We start from the raw sequence: 13725 nt of genomic DNA on the forward strand, positions 1-13725 counted from the left end.
TTCTATAAAGTTGTGCTTTTAGACACATGTTAATTAGAATGGTTAAAGTTAGAAATATTTTTTTTTTATTAGTATTATAGCAGGAATTTAAAGCGGAACACATAGAAGACAAAGAATATTCTTATTTCTATTATATGATTGATTCTTGAAATACTATGATAATCAGTCAGATTGTTGCATTTTAGGAAAAAGCACGTTGAATGTTTGAAACCCTGCGATAAATTTCATTGCCTATCGAATTGACAGCTTTCAAAATTTGTCTATAATACATTAAGTTCATATATATTCTAAAAAATGTATATATTATATATGTATATAATATAATTATATTAATTATATATGTATATAATAATATGTATTTAATTATATATGTATATAATAATATGTATTTAATTATATATGTATATAATATAATTATACATATAGTTATATATAATATAATTTATATATTATGTATTTTGCAGAAATCCTACAGCAATTTTGAAAGTTGTTGAAGTGAAGAAATTTCTGAAGCGACTGAATCGAACGTGATCGCGAATATAGACATATGTGGATGTTAATGGACGTACGACTGCGGCAATAGGAAATTTAATAATTAAAATACTCGATTAGAAGACCGTCCGCTTGATATTGACTTGCTAAATGGGAACTGGGCGGAGTTGCTGCAGATAATTTTGATATACCAATGGAACTTACTGATCATGAATTCTCTTGGGAAATGGAAGCAAGTTTGGGGCCGATGGACTTTGACTTTGATAGACTTCAGTTTGTTAGGGAATAACTTACCCGAATCTCATAGCCACAAACATTATTAAAGTAACTCCTCGCAATAGGGAAGGATTAGGCGAAACTTTAACCCTTTGCGCTCCTATGTCGAGGCCAAGGGCGACATTTAACAGGTGTTTACAAAATTTCAGAGTGCAAACGGTTAAAGCCAAACGTGTGAAACACTGCATAATTAGATTATCTGCTACTCCCTTAGTATACCGAAGATAGGACTTAGATCGAATAAGAATTATTAACCATTTCACGTGATTAAGAAAATATATAACAGTTAATCCGGAGAAAAATGTCAAGCACTAATCCGTCGTTTCTAATTAACCCCGTATCTAATTTTCCTCTAAGCAATATCAATTTTAAGTCCCATTTTTATTTCTACTTTAGGTGTTAACCGTAAAGTCCAAATCACCCTTTCCTTAGTATTTTCTATATTTCTATAAACAAAAACTTGATACTTGAATGACATGTGGACGTTATGTCATATTTTTTGAACAGTTCATTTGTCCTTGTACCAAACACAGCGTTAAGAGTATTAACAAAACATATTACAGTGAGTTCTAATCTAAAGCAGGAAACGTTATTCAACTGAATAAAACATCGACAAGTGACTTCGAACATATTATATTTAGAACCTGATTTATAATTGCAAATTACTTTCGACAACACCAAGAATACATTTTTTCGAAACTATGAGCCACTGTATCTGATTAAGAAGCATACATCGGCGAATCTTAAGCAAAATGTTAAGCTTCTGAAATGCATTAATTATTTCTAATTAACACAATAAACAAGTATGGAACTGGGTTCCAACCTAAAGAAAAATGTAACTCAACAGTATAAAACATCGACGAGTGACTCGGGACATTCGGCATCCGATTTATAATTGCAAATGACTTTCAGCGTTACCCAGGGTCGCCAGATTAAGACTTGTCTCCCCACTCTACCTTCCTATTCTACGACGCTATAGAGAATGCGTGTAAAAATAGCATATGTGGTATAAATGTTAAAAATATGGAAAAAATTACAAAATTTGGTTTTCAGCCAGTGCAGTTTGAAGGTTACAGGGAATTCGTTAGAAAGAATGGTCAGAAGTTATTTATTGCTGACGGCGTTCTACATGTCGTTGAATGTAAGTGTGTCGACAATAGGAGTTCAATAACTATTTTTAATAATTAAATTTTGTTTGGCCTTGCTTTCTTTGACTTGAAGTAGGAAAACGCTAAAATGATGCAGCTGAAGCATTTGTATCACTTATTTTTGCTACAGAATTGCACCTTTGATGCAACAATATTGCCGCGGATTTTGCATGAAATTCGTTGATGCTAACGAATATTCACAGTTAATGTTAACGTTAACTAGCGGCGCTGCAGTTATCACGTACACGTGACTAACGAAGTACTGGCAGAGAGGGGGTAACTTTTTCCCCTCAATTCCAGTCAATTCCCCTGATCTGGCGACTTTGGCGCCACCGAGGATACTATTTCTCGTCGGATACAGTAAAACCTCGCTGGTTGCAATCCTTCGGTCCCACATGGTGCAACGTGTGCGAGGTATTACCGTAAACTTATCCATCGATATTTCCTCGAAGGAATAAATGGCGCGCCAATACCACGTTTAAATCGAGGACAGGGCAACGAACGAATTTACCGAACATTTGCCTGCTAATTCACCTATGCAACCGATGTAATCCGGTTATGTTGCTGAAACCGCAGGAATGTGTGGGTACGTACCTACGCGGCTAATAGAACCTCTCCTATCCTCTGCGGCCACGTGTTTGTGTGTATCCGCCGTCTGCGTTCACGTGTACCGGTCGGCACGGTGGTATGCAAGCCGAGACCGCGGAACAAAAGGGTGAGAAAGAAGAGGAAGTGGGTCACCGTGATCTCCGCGAATCGTGATCTTCCCACCCACCGCGAGATCCCATTCGCAATTTAACTTTTCTTACCCTCCTCCCACCTCCAGGAAATTCTGTAAACCATGAGACAAAACAGCTTGTGTCCGGCAGCTACGTCACGTGCACATGCAAACTGAACTTTAAAGTTGAACTATTTCTGGATAATGTACAGTAGAACGTTATGCAAACTAATTGCGGGACAATGTTGTTCCCGTTACAGGACGACGAGCGTTTGACACTCCGGTTGTATTGTAAAGACCAGGATCGAACCAATTTATGTCTCCTTTGTAAAAAAAATTATAATTTCCTTTTGTATCGTTTTGGCTAGTGAAAGTGACCGGTGTGCTTATTAATCTACACTTGCATATTTTACTGTAATAAATGTGAAACGATTTTATCGTGTTCTGCTATCCCTGGCAGAAAATATTCGATGAAAATTGCAAATACGATTGATAACAAATTATTTGAACATACATTCAATACGAAAAGTAGTACTGCATAGTATTGGTCCGTCAAATGATAGCTAGATAAAGAGTACGGTCTCACTCTGACTAGGCTACGGTACCACCACACGCATTGTCGCTGTTGGCCCAAGACGATGACGAGGAGAGATAGTGGGTCGCACCGAGACCGAGTAAAATAGTATGATTTCACAGCATCGACGTACCTCTCAAGCCTGTGATGTCATCATTCCATTTCATTCGGTCTCGATATGATCTGCTGTCGCTCTTTGTCATCGTCTTCGGCCAATGGCGACAACGCGTACGATAGTAGGGGAGTGTCAGGATAGAGTGACAAATATAGTATAATAGTTAATGATATTTTAGAACCGTGATCTTCCCACCCAATCGCGAGATCCCATTCGCAATTTAACTTTTCTTAATCCTCGATTCGGTCGATCCGGTCATACCCCGCGAAACTCTGTAAACAAAGAGACAAAACAACTTGTCCGATAACTACGCCACGTACACACGCTAACTGAACTTGAAAGTTTAACTATTTGTCGGCAATGTACAGCAGAACATTATGCAAACTAATTGCGGGACAAAGTTGTTCGCATTACAGAACGACGAGCGTTCGGCACGCGGATTATACTGTGAAGAGCAAAATTGAACCAGCGTATGTCGTTTTTGTGCAAAATGCACGGAATTTGTGTGCGCGTTAATCTACGCTTATTTTAGTGTAATGAATGCGTAATAATTGTATCGTGTTCTTTTTAGTATGCTAATTCTACTAGGGGAATGGTAGACAATAGCAAGTTCGTTTCGTTCTCCAGCAATGTGCACAATGTGAATTCAGAGTACAGAAGAACCTCGCTCGTTGCACGAAGTGGGATCGAAAACGCGAATAATTAATTGAGCAAATATCGTGACTGAATAAACGAACCGTTAAGAAGTAAGCAATAGAATATTAATAAAAAAACAACCAAGCATAAGCTCGTATTGTTTAGCAACATTGCTTGCATATTACGATTAAAACTTTTCGATCAAACGATGATATTTCACAGCAATACCAAAAATTAGGAATAAAAAATTTCACAGCATTAATATTATGCAGTAATTGACGCGTCAAGGCTATTAGCAACTACGGCTGTTGCGAAAAGTTTAAACAACGAGCACGGGATCTTTCCACTATCGTTCCGTTCACGCGACATTCCATTGATCGTTCGCAAAATTTACCGGGCAAATTCAATCCTAGTTTCGTTTGTTTGCCTCTGTTAAACATTTACGGGAGGCCCGGTCCGACGTAGATTTTTTAACCAATTTATCCTACGCCAAACACAATCACCGTGTGCTCTCACCGGAATCGCATAAATTTGAACGGGGACCCGGCTGACCGGTATTTTTCCGTTTTACAATTATCAACGTTCGAATCGAATATTTTCATATTAAATAGAAAATTCGGCCTGACGCTTGACAGCCGCTGCCTCCGCTACTGTGAAACGTTCTATTAATTTCGTTCTATACTCGATTCGCCATCCAAAATTGAGTGTGACGAATCAATTTAGCTCGAACGCGGTGTATTCGACGTGTTTTAAATATGAACGTGAATGGTTGAAGTTGACGGAAACGTCGAAGACATGTCATTACATCGAAATTGAATGACAAAATTAAATTATATAAAAGCTTCTATGAACTTTTCACTGAAAATTCTTATGTTGAAAATGAAAGAGGAAATGATAAAGTCAAAAATAGCGAACACCATAATTCCTCGAAAGATTTACAACGATTCTGTCGTATAGAATTGTCGATTTCTCGTTAAAATGAATCTAAAACATAAAGTTAAATGTATTCACTAGTTAATTCACAATTTTTGCAACTTCGAATGATTTTATATTTCGATAACAGATGTAAATCTGTACATTTTATGAAATGGAGGCTTTATTCAAATTTGATATTGCTCGTGTTCCATTTTTTGCAACATCTGTAGATATTTTCATTTAAAAGCGTCTAAAAATAGATTCCATTTACAATTTATTACAGTTTCATCTACATATAAATGTTCACAGTCTGGCCATAATGAATGAATAACTCATTGAAGACTTAAATTAGAATCGTTAAAAAATGTGTTCATGAATGCACTTCTGACTTTTACACAAAATAAAAATTCTCTGTCGAATTGTGATACATTGAAAATTAAATTTCGCATAATATAGTTGTTTAAACCGCAGTTCATGAGGATTTCCACTACCAAAAAGGTTGCTTAAACCTTAAATGTTTTAAAACAATAACTAAATAAATTAGTGTGATTATATTAATTTTGTGGGGTTTTTCAGGGGTTGCTTGTTCAAATGCAAAACTGTCAACTTCGGTCACTGTAAACGGAAGTGAAAAGAGAAACGTTTGCCAACAAATGACATGAACTTCGCCTCGATACGTATGAAATATGTTCGAAAACCTAAGGTCTTAGGGGTGCGTGGACAGCTGAAATTTGCATTCGCCGATAATCGCGACGCATTTGCTCGTTACCGAGTACCCGATAACGTTAACGAGGTTGTCGCAGGTTCACGCACGTCGTGCCTAAGTAAATTGGCGGGCAAACGTTCGGCAGTCCCCGGCAAACCGGCCAATTCGATTGCGGGGGAAGCAGGAATCGATAATCGAGTCGGGGCACGACTCGCCCGTGTCCCGTTCTTGATTTTTCTACACCTTTGGCCCCCTTCCCCGACCACCCACAGCCCTAGTGCGCCAGAAAAGTTTTTAACGCGGTCAAACGCTGCATATGTACGAAGACACCAACAAATTTTAAAATACTAAACCTGAGCATCAACCCTTTCCAAGTTGTCAGAACTTTTTTAGAGATAAACGAGAAGATTTTTTACCATTGTAACCAAACGGACACGGACGTTATAGCAGTTCAGGAATGGATTATTCTGAAATAAAATTTACCACGTCTTCATTAACCTGTTAGCTGTTTTTGACGAGTACACTCGTCATGAAGAAATGGCAATATTTTGTGTTATGACGAGTCAAAAACAGCTAACTGGTTCATTTTTGTGACGCAGTTTAGGTACACATTATTCAAAGAGGTCGCAACAGCTAATTGGTTAAATAAGGACTCTTTTCTTTAACCTTTCATCTGGGGCCGACGAGTTAACTCGTCATTTGTGTTTGCTATCATCTGTTGAAAATTTCTTATTTTCTTCTCAGTTCAACAAATAATTCTTTCAATTTATTTTATCATAATATTCACATTAGTATAAACTATATCGTATCCATATTGAATATGGTAAAATTTTTGTTACGTCTGCCTAAATGCTCAGGATTGACGAGTCTCCGAGTGAATGGACCCATCTCAGAGAATGAGCATAATTTGTATTCAACGAAAAAATATTTATATATTAGGTCGACCTATAAGCTCGTGCCGTTCACTCTTGTACCATTTAAATTCTAAAAATAAAATATGTAATCACCCTTTCGTTCCACAACCTCTTCTGACCTTTTTGGCAAATACATCATACCGTCACTATAAAATTTCTGCCGTTTTTCATTAAAATACTTTTCAATGGTGAATAATATAAACATATCCACGGCACGAACTTAAGGGACGACCTAATAGTAATTCTTTTGTAACTCTGTTCATTTGTTAGAAATTGATGTTCATTCATTGGTCAATTGGTCCATTTATAACGTTTCGCATTTAAACAGTTAAAGCTGTCCACGATTCACTATAAAAATCAACTAGATTAACGTTCTATTATCCGAATACTCACATTCCAGTTCGGATAATCGAGGTTCCACTATATCGTGGTCACGACAGGTAAACATGATCCCGTTTTTGTATAATTTTAATGCCACGGATATGCTGGTGAAAGTTTCATAGAAACATTGTTAGATGTTCCATTAGTTTCGTGGGACATAAGGTGTCCTATTGTTTTACGGGAGTTGCTGTCGCTGCTATTAGAGGGCGATAGTGACCGAGGGGGTTAACTTTAGCGATAAATTTGAGCATACCGAGTGTATTTTCGTAATTTTGTTCCGATTTCGAGGAAGAAATCGAGTCGCGCGTTTGCTCGGTGTGGTTAACTCGAAGTTAACTCTGTTCCGCGCGAAGGCTGGTTAAATCCGCCACAACGCACCGAGTGCGCGCCAAAGCCATTAAGACGCCAGAACTTGAAAGTCCGCTTCTGAGTATCCGGAGGGCAATTTGCACTCCTGGATAATCGTGATACGATGTTCCGTAGGGCATTAACAATCCTGTCAGATTGCTCAACAGCAACGAAATTCGCCCGTCCGAGTCACCTGACGTACGCGCATTGTCTAACATCAAAAAATTCGCGGTTCTACAACCCTTTTAAACGCCGTTGCGCGCATAGTAAAAGAATTGCTCTGTCATTGCACGACGCCTTTGGTATTTTATACAGTTTGCATTCTCCTGTGAAATAGAATCGCACGAGTCCCATTCAGTAATTGGAAAATCTTTAACGTACGCAGAGTTTTATAAAATGTAAAAACTAATGTTACCGTTCGTTGAACTCCCTTCCAAGAAACCACAAGCGTACTCTTGCAACGCAACAATTTTCATAATTAATTAATACTCTAAATATTCTTGAACGACGTGTAACACGAACTCGCAACACGAGCTCGCCACAGGAATAATTCTAGAACGAGTCAGGAACTCGAGGGTACGTAGCAAACCACGGAACACTGTGAAATAATTGCCGTATTATATCCGTCACTTAGGTCATCATTACGTCATGTTCCGTGTCGTTTTGCGGGTGCAGATCGTGCCATTTCCTTGGTATTATTCCGACCCCTTCTCCCTCCGTTCACTTTCAGATTTGTCCGATCGTTAGGCGACTGCAACCACTAGATTCCGTGACATACAATGGATAAGGTGGACTTTATTACTCCATTCTTGACACGTCAATGGTAATTGCAGTGACGACGAAAATTTTCCACTGATTTTATAAGCGTTTCACCCGCTAGATGCAGAAATGTCTCAGACAAAAATGAAAGGAAATAGGGATCTCCAGACATAAACTGAGTTCATGCTTTTGCTGCGTGATTATATTTTACGAAATTGTAAAAGTAGTGTGTCGAGACTTTTTGGAGCCGCGGTAGAATTTATTTAAAAGCTTATATGGTACAAGGAAAGAAGATTTATAGCGTCTTCTTTATACAAAGTAAAAATGTTCTGCATAATGATTTTTTTTCGGTTAATAATCCGATTAAGTCGAAAATAGTGTAAGAATATTCTAAAGTCCTTCTATTCCTTCAATTTTGTATTTAGCTTATTCATGTTTGCAATAAATGCATAAAATCCGTAGTTCAGTGGTGCTGATTGAATACAAAAAGACGGCTCAAGGAGATAAATTTTATAAGTTCCGGGTAAAATGTTTTTATCGGAGCACGTCCAATTAATTCGGACGCGGGCGGCTCTGGCGTACCAGAAAAAAAAAGAACGAACCAAAAATTTCGGCAATCAGGGGAACACCGACGCGAACAAAAGGACAAGCGATTCTCATCGGCGGGCATTAGAAAGCATTAACGATCGCATACACCGCGATCGGTCGTAACGTAGGCGCAATTAAACACTGCAGCCCGCATACATTCCGGCTCATGCATGCATGCATACGGTTACACGTCGATTGTGGAGCAATTACCGATCCGGCATTCGTTGTTTCCACGATCGGCGCGACGTTCCGGGGGTAACTACCCCTGCGCGTTCACGCGCACAACGACCGACTGGAATTTTTGCCCTCCGCACCGCAAACAGACCGGGCTGAATTTTTCAGCGACTCACATTTGCGTTTTGATATAGAATCGTTGTCGACCGCGCGGGAAAATCAATTTCAATTTATCTCAAAATCTTTTTATGAGCCCATCATGTGCACGCATTTCGCAGCCCCGGAGGATTCCATACGACCGCCAGATTTTCCGTAATTTGTTCCAGTGTTTCTGCGTACGTATCTGCGTGTGTGTGGGAGGGTGTATAGTCATGGGACTGACTGATTTTCGTGCTGTCTGTCAAACGGATCGTTAATATTGTCTTATGTCGGTAACAATTGAAATACGGTTTGACGGATGACGGACGCTCGTTTCGCTTTTGGCTGATTTATTACTTGTCTGGTCGTTTTCGACGAGATTTTTGTTACGCACCCGATGTGCATGGAAAATTGAGGACCCGTTAAGTGTTTCGAAGGTAAATTTGGAGATTAGCTGTAGATTTTGATTGCTGTTTGATTTTATACCATAGAGTTTTTAATAATAATTTACTGATCACTCAAGCATCATTTCATTTCAGTTCCATAAAATTCTGACGGAATTTATTTCAGGTCTAGACGAGTTAAAATTTATCTATTAGAAGCTTTTAGTTGTATAACAATTTTAGAAGCTTCTATATGAAGCATTAATGTTTTCAATACTCGACTCTCAGTGTATAACCGTTGAACACCCTGACTGCCAAAGCTTCGTTAGGATCTATGAAGTACAAAACAGTTACAATAATAGTAACTAAATTTTGACTTTTCAGTGAAAAAATTCTTTCAACTAGAAAATTAATTTGTTGGTACTTTAGTGGTTGCTGGTGTGGCACTTAACATGTTAAAGAACTATGCTGTATTGTATGCATTGGCCAAAAACGAAATGCAGTTTCAGGACAACCTAATTTTAAGTTTATCCCTATGGCATGAACGGTCTAAGGGTTTCTCTTTTTTTTTTTTAACTGAAAAGATAGAGAAGACCTGAAGCACGTGTACAATTTGATGTATTTTAAAAATATCGATGGCTTTTATTATAGCATTCATTCCTACGGCAGTGAACGGGTTTAATCCCATCGATAATTAGCAACGACTTTTTCGATTTTTGTATACGTTCGTCGCGCTCTGTCGTTTTGTTCCTGCTTGCCTCGCGGATCAGGGATAGTCAACGTTGCAAAATCGTGGGATACCTCGGGATCGAGCGGGCAATTTTTCATGCACACGTTCGCGAACAGCTACCGCCTGGATCCAGTCTCCTCACGAACAAAGGAACACGTGCACACCGTCGATGGGCATTAGAAAGCATTAGTGTCGAGCAGCGAGACAGTTACTCGGCCGGAATAATTAGGCCTCGAATCGCGGACCTCGGCGATGTGCTGGACGACGAAGAAATGAGACATTCTCGATCGCCCGGAGCCAGGACGCTGCGCAGTCTTTCAAAGCTGCCATCCGACCACGGGAAGTTCCAAATTTCTGCCAGTTTATTGAAGTTCTGAGGTATCCAGGAGTGTTATAACCTTTTAGCACTAAACCTAGAAAGCATTAACTGGTAAATATTGCCTCATAAAAATGGCAACCCTAAATTTATTGAGATTGCCCATAATTTCCAATATAATAAATGCTTGGATAAGGAAATTTATTCCACTAGTTCCCATAAATGAATTTTTATCGTTTCAATAATTGTAAAATATAAAACCGGTCGTTTTGACCGTGATAGGTTTAGTGTTAATCGAGGATGACGAGTTAACTCGACAGTCGTGTACTAACTACTCACAGACTCTTCATTCTCTTAATTTAAAAAATAATGGTAGAATTCATATTGGTATAAACCATATTGCGTTGATTATGGTCAAATGCTTGTTATCCGAATCTTACGTGTCTTTTACCATGTCTTCGTAAGTGCTCAGAATTGAAAAGTTACGCAACATAATTAATTAATCCTTGGACGATGGACCTTTTTTACGACTGAGAAAATTTACGATGCGTTGAACAGTTCACAGCTTTGTTTATCTATTTCTTTAAACGTAATTTTCGAAGGCACTTTTTTGTAGACCCGGTAGACATTTTGTTGTTCTTGATCAAACAGTTATTTATTTTATTTATGAACCGGAAATGGAGTAATTTAATGACGATTTCGACACTCTGGGTCGAAGTATTAGGTTGCCTAAAAAATTCCTTTCGTTTTTATCCGATACGCACAATGCAAATTAGCAAGCAAATAGCTCGGCTATAAAAGTGAAAGTCTCGGAAATAATGAGGCCTTAACGAACAGATAATCGCGTTGTTCGTACCTACTAGTGTTTCCTAATATCGTAAAACGTAAAGAACGTTTAGGACAACCTAGTTCTTTGTTTTTGTAAATACGTCAATCATGCTAGCTAATGTATGTCTAATTTAAACCTAGTGAGACCTTCAATTGAACCTTGAATTGAATATAGTCTCATGAATTTTCTCATGAATTGAATTCTCATGATTTTTCAAACATGAAATCTGACAAATAAAGGCAGAATTTAGCAAAGAATAATTACACAATTATCATAATAACACAGAAATAAAAATATGAATGAGATCTAAAATAGTCAAAGAATACAGCAGAGTTATTCCAGTATTTCAAAAGTTTCATGACACCTATCGACAAAATAATATTTACTTATTCATTTATTATTGCTTTAAACCGAGTGGTTTATTTGGCAAGTACAATATTTTTGCATGTAGCTTATATTACATAAGTGTTAAGTTGATTCTAAATTCTTACGGAACATTGTTTGAGAAAATTATGAATTACTTTCAGGCATTCTAGTTACACAGGCTGCTATGATGATTAAGAAACTCACCCTCAGAAAAGCATAGCCGTTAAAAACCAAGAGGTTGATGCGACTTTAAAAATACCGAGAAAAGTAGATATTTTACTAGAATATTTTATCATCTAAAATCCTAAAATTTCGAGTTTACATCTATAGTAGTTTCAAAGAAAGCAGCTTGTAGCACTTCATTTCCACGCGACAACGTTATCCAATTTCAATGAAATTGTCGAACGAACTATAAGAAGCGATATTTCCTATTTTCTTCGGAATTCCTGCCACTAGCAATTATCTCCAAATTTGTTTGCTCGTCACGTCGCAAATTTTCACGTTCTTCTAAAAAAACCACTCCATTTTCAAGGATGTAGTTTTGTAAACATCTGCACACATACAAATTCCGTTTATCGTACATTGTATGTTCCGACAGCAGATAAAAGTTGTGAACTTCCCGACAAGAAAATGGGCCTTTTGTCGAGAAAACTAATTTTTCGCGGCGCGTCACTGCATCGCGAAGGACCGGGGGAGGGGTGTTCGGTTAACGTTTCTGCGAGCATTCGCGAATCGTATCGGCCTGTGTACGAAATTTCGTTGAACGGGACACGGTTGAAGCGTGGGAAGGGGGGGGGGTACGCCAGGGGCGGGTTAACGTTAATTCGCAGTCGACGGCCGAAATAATTCTGTCGGAACGGCATCGCTTTTGACAATAACGGCGCAACGGCCGCTCCAAATTGGACCGCTTTCGGAACTAATTGCGAAAACAACCGGAACGTCCTTGCGCGTAATTATGCCGATGCTGAACGGAAATGATTGGACGTAACGAAAATTGCCGAGGAAAAATGAACAGAGAAGCAGGGTTTAGGAGAGGGGAGGGGTGGGGAGGGGAGGGGGAAAAGAGAATTGCGCGAGACAGAACGATGCCGGCGGTAGGGATAGAATCCGAAATGTCCAGACCGTTGTTGGACTTGCTAATGAACGTATTTGCCCGCCGCTAATTAGCGGCGTCGGATTCGACGTACAAAAGCAACGCTAAATTTTCCCGGGGCCCGCGAAGCTACCGTCCTTGCCGAGCCTGAGCCGCTTTTTATCTTTGTCTCGAGGCCGGGACGTAACAAGAGGATATATTTCTGCGAGCTGGTTGGGTACGCACGCTTGTACTAACCGCCGGATTAATATCCTGTTTCCGATAGAGCGCTGTTTAAACGGCAGCCTCGTTGCCGTTCTCGTTACGTAACAATTATGTAAGGTCACCGTGTGGCAGTGAATGCGACCGCGTGGCTTTGCTGTTCCCACGTCGAACGCAGAAAAGGACTTCCTTCTCTTTCGGCGGCTAAGTGAAAATACAATGATGCAATAGTTAAATGGCGTGTCGAGCATTTCCCATTGGGACTCGTGGAATTCTTTGTTATTGTTCAACGTTCCTCGTCACTGTATGCGTACGTATGCAACCGGCCACACAAGTACTCGAACGCCTGAAGTGAAACCTTTAACACTATCAATCTGGGATCGGAAAGAGTTGCGAAACGTGGACCGTAAAACATTAAAAAAAAAGCGTTTTCATAAGTTCTGGTGAGAATAGAGATAAAAGAATACTTGAAAGTAAAAGCTTCGATAGAACTGGTAGAATATAAAAATATTGTTACGGAGGATTATGCGATTTAAAGATGCCGTAATGCGAAACTGCCCTGTGTTGGGCAATAACAGAAAAGGGGGCTTGTCATGTACATATATAATTATTAGACTGCGGATCTCTATGCAAAATAAGAAATGTTTGCATTGATTGCAAGACACAGGAGCGAAATACAAATGTCTTTCTTCTTTTAATTATTTTATTAAGCTAAAACGAATACGAATGATGCCCTGAATTCTTTTTAATATGTCCAGTCCTTTAAATTGTACTTGCCCATTTTTGTCATAAATGCATAAAATCCGCAGTCTAATAATTATATACTTGTAAATAAACGTGAATAAATAGTTTAGTAAATTCATAAATAGAGCGGTCATTAGAAATGTCGCGATGAGTGATACGTCGGAAATACGCAACAGTATTA

General features: G+C 38.8%; 1 protein-coding gene across 3 annotated transcripts in view; it reads left to right on the top strand.

Moving 5' to 3' along the window:
- Positions 1-13725, top strand: part of LOC143357088 (uncharacterized) — a 205559-nt gene that overhangs the window by 28116 nt on the left and 163718 nt on the right. The gene's annotated exons all lie outside the window — the stretch shown is intronic.

This window comes from Halictus rubicundus, chromosome 9 (genome assembly GCF_050948215.1).
Source record: "Halictus rubicundus isolate RS-2024b chromosome 9, iyHalRubi1_principal, whole genome shotgun sequence".
Taxonomy (NCBI): Eukaryota; Metazoa; Arthropoda; class Insecta; order Hymenoptera; family Halictidae; genus Halictus; species Halictus rubicundus.